Source organism: Chionomys nivalis, chromosome X (genome assembly GCF_950005125.1).
Source record: "Chionomys nivalis chromosome X, mChiNiv1.1, whole genome shotgun sequence".
In the NCBI taxonomy this organism is placed as follows: Eukaryota; Metazoa; Chordata; class Mammalia; order Rodentia; family Cricetidae; genus Chionomys; species Chionomys nivalis.
The window spans coordinates 81,957,251-81,961,945 of NC_080112.1; positions in this window are offsets into that span (position 1 = coordinate 81,957,251).

A 4,695-nucleotide genomic window follows, 5' to 3' on the forward strand; every position below is an offset into this window, starting at 1 on the left:
TCCTGTTTATAGTTTGAATTCTGGCTGATGTTTCCTTTTTATTAGAAGAAGAAGACTATGTGTGCCCACATGGAAACCTACTACTGTAGAAGCTTTCTAAACTATAAGCATATATGAGAGGAATTTTAATTGAGTCACTATATAATATGGGAGAGTGCCACAAGTAGACATCTTAAGCTACCAGATAAAATGTACCATAGCACGAATGGGTTGTTTGTTGAATCTTTAACTAAAACACGACAGATTATTACCAAAATTACTGGTTGTTTTCCACAACCAGATGGCAAAACCCTATTGCTAAAGACAATACTTATTCTGCCATCAAATGTGGATCTAGATAGAGAACTGGTGCCCAAATAGAAGCTTCACCCCTATAGATGAACATTCACAGTGCCAAAAGGTATTCTGAACAGCACCGGAGAGAAAAAAGTAATCATCAATATCACCCAGCTACAAACCCTGTGGCCCACAATAAAGACATAGTTATAAAGTATACTGGTACAACCGTGGCACAGAAGCTACAAGAATAGCCAAGAACCTTACCCTTTGGTTGTATTTGAGGTCCATTCAATGAAATGGAACCCATATATAGCAATGATAGAATGTCAAAGAACATGGGGCTACATAGGTCATGGGCCTAGAGGAAAACCTACTACTATAGTCCTGCAGAAGGAACATAATAAAAGTGACTACTAATGACATATTCCTATACCCCTAGAGAAGAGCATCTCTCAGCCTTCATCAAAGAAGCTTCTTTTGCAGTAGATGGTACTTAATGCAGAGGTTTACAACTGGACAATGTGTAGGGAGTGAGAAACTTTAGAGCACTCTGCCCTAAATGAAATGCCTTTATCAAACCCCTCCCTTAAGACTTGGGTATCTACATGCAAGAAGGGTGAAAACATTGTAAGAACCAGTGGTGACAGATGCTCCAAACAGTGTTTTTCAGACACAATAAGACTGGTACATGTATGAACTCACAGAAGCTGTGGTTGCACATGACCTGCACAAATTCAAACTAGACAGAATCCCAGAATGAAGAAGGAGAAGTGGACACAAAGTTCCACTTCTAACCAATACATTTTTCACAAATTTAAGATTAATGAATGTGAGATAACACACTCATTGTATATTATTCCCAAAGAGACAACAGTACTGCTTTAGGCATCTTTCATCATTAACTTCTTTTCAAAATTTATTCAGATTTATTTGATATTGCATGTGTGAGTATATTGCCAACATTTTTGTCATGTATTACTTGTATGCTTGGTGCCAGCTAAGGTCAAAGAGTGCATTAGATCTTCTGGGAATTGATGTCTCAATGGTTCTGAGCCACCATGTGGGTACAGAAAATCCAACACTTGTCCTCTGCAAGAGGAACTTCTAAGCCACACTCTGGCCTTCTTTCATCATTAATTATTATTATTAAACAACCAGCTTTTTTCCTACATGCAGTGTTTCTGTGTGTATGTGTGCATGTGCATGCCTAGCTAACATGGGGAGCTAGAGAGGATCAGCAGGAATGGGTGGGGCTAACAGTAGGTAATGATCAAAATGTGTTTTATACATGCATGAAATTGTCAAAGATAAGTAAAAACATTTATTTGAAATAACACAGGGCTGGAGATATGCCTCAGTAGTTAAGAGTGCTTCCTCCACAGTCATGAAGACTGGTGTTTGTGTCCAAGTACCCATGTAACAAGTTCTTTGTCCTTGTCCACATGTGAAGGATTAGGTGGGCCTAATCCTAAAAGGATTGTTGGGTCTTGATAATTTTCAGTGAGTCAAGAAAGCACAATCCCAAGGTTAAAGATGAGAGCCCTCCTTAAAAGAACAGAAAGAGTAAAGTAGAAGACACCCAACACCCATCTGTTGACCTATGCACATATATAGATGCATGCACACCCTTACAGGAGTGCGCACAATCTTACAGGAGCATGCACACTCTCACAGGGGCATGCACACTCTCACAGGCTGCATACACACTCTCACAGGAGTACACACACTCTCACAGGGGCATACACACTCTCACAGACTCCATGCACACTCTCACAGGAGCACACACACTCTCACAGGGGCATGCATACTCTCACAGATACATGCACACCCTCACAGTGGCGCACAAACTCTCACAGGTACCAGACTCTCAGAGGGGCATACACACACTCACAGGGGCATGCACACTCTCACAATTTCGTGTGCACACTCAAAATGGCATGAACACTAACAGGAACATATACATACACACAAATAAATAAGCAAATCTTAAAATGTGTCCCTATATGGGCCACCAAGGAAAAAGCACATATGTATCTATAGTTGGAAATGCAGAGACAGAGAGTGAAAGAGAAGAGAAAGAGAGCTGTTTACTACAATTTCCCATAATATTACTGAATATTTCCTGTATTACATGAGTTCTGATATGCCTATGTTTTCTAATATCTACCAGGAAGTGCACCCGCTATGTTATTTTGGAAAATTCATTGTTAGAGTGTCATTTCATTAGTTCCAAAGGCTGAGGCAATGTCTTAAATTGTTGATTGTCATTTATCCTTTGGTATTTTAGGCTCTGGAGCCTTAACATCTAGAAGACAAAAAGGCAAAACCTCATCAAAGATTAGAGATCCTTGTTCACAATTTACTCTGCAATATGTTGCAATTTGGAATCATTTCCTCTTTGCTTGCTGCCATAGGCCTGTAATTAAATACCCATCTCATACATCTATCGTGGGAATAAGCGAGATAATACATGTAAAGCAGCAAGCACAGAGCTTGGCAAAGACTATGTTCTCAGTAAATGGTAGCTATAAAAAATCTCTTAGCCATTTACTAACCAATAGCAACTGGGAATTAACTGCCTGTGCCTAATGGAGTTAATAGAAAGGGGAAAATAATACGTACTCTATGCTTTCATAGTGTAATTTTCCTAAAGATATTTGGAACATTTTCTATTTAATTGTTTAGGCACTGCATATTATTTGAGGAATTTCATTTTAAGCTATTAAAATAAATTGGATGTTTTTAGTGTCATAAAACACTGGTAAAATATGGAGGTCCTTAAATCTTGTAATTTTTATTCTAATATCCTAAGCTCTGTGCTAAAATGAGACCCAAATCCTAAAGGCACAAAAATTCTTATTTTATGTAAGTGTTATGAAAAGTCACTGTTATAATCAGGTAAATTATTTTATGCACTCTTACACAAATAACAATAGGGTTCGATGGTAAATTTTATAAATATAGTTTTAAATCAATTCATCTTCAAATTTCATGGCGTAATTGTTTTTAACTGCTGAGTAATATTCCATTGTATAAATGTACCACATTTTCTTCATCCATTCTTCAGTTGAGGGACATCTAGGTTTTTTCCAGTTTCTGACTAATACAAATGAAACTGCTACGAACATAGTGAAGCAAATGTCCTTGTGCTAGGATTGAGCGTCCTTTGGGTATATGTCCAGAAGTGGTATATCTGGGTCTTGGGGTAGATCAATTTCCAATTTTCTGAAAAGCCACCATATTGATTTCCAAAGTAGCTATACATATTTGCACTCCAACCAGCAATGGAGGGTTATTTTCCTTGCTCCACATTCTCTCCAGCATGAGTTGTCACTTTGTGTTTGGATTTCACGATTCTGACAGGTAGAATCTCAGAGTTGTTTTGATTTGCATTTCCCTGATGGTTAAGGATGAAAAACATTTCTTTAAGGGTTTTCAACCATTTGCGATTTTTCTGTTGAGACTCTTCTGTTTAGACCTTTACCCCATTTTTAATTGGACTATTTTGTTTGTTGGTGTCTAGTTTCTTGAATTCTTTATATATTTTGCAAATTAGCCCTCTCTCAGATCTTGGGTTGGTAAAGATCTTTTCCCATTCTGCAGGCTGTTGTTTTGTCCTATTGACAGTGCCTTTTTCTTACAGAAACTTTTCCGTTTCATCAGGTCCCATTTATTGTCTATTTTAGTTTAGAAAGCTGTCTCTTGTGCCAATGTGTTCAAAGTTGTTGCCCATTTTCTCTTCTTTTAGGTTCAGTGTGCCTGGTTTTATATTGAGGTCTTTGATTCACTTGTACTTGAGTTTTGTACATAGTGATAGATATGGATTTATTTGCATTATTCCATATTGCTTACACCCAGTTATACCAGCACCATTTGTTGAAAATGCTTTCTTTCTGTTGCATATTTTTGGCTTCCTTGTCAAAAGTCATGTGTCCATAGGTGCGTGGATTTATGTCTGCATCCTCCATTCAATTCCATTGATCCACCTATCTGTTTTTATTCCAATACCATGTGGTTTCTACTGCTGTCGTTCTGTAGTAGAGCTTGAAATCAGGGATGGTGATGCTCTGGAAGTTTTTTCATTGTACAGGATTGTTTTACCTATCCTAGGCTTTTTGTTTTTCCAAATGAAGTTGAGTATTGTTATTTCAAGGTTCGTAAAAAATTGTATTGAGATTTTATTGGGGATTGCATTGAATCTGTATGGTATGGGAAGTTCTTCTGTATATATGTTGATTTTATTTGTTAACGAATAAAGAAGCTGGCTTGGCCTGTGATAGGGAAAACTAGAGCTAGGTGGCAAAACCTAAACTGAATTCTGGGAAAAAGAAGGCAAAGTCAAGGAGATGCCATGTAGCCCTGCTGGAGACAGACCTCATGGTGATATACAGATTAATGGAGATAGGTTAGTTTAAG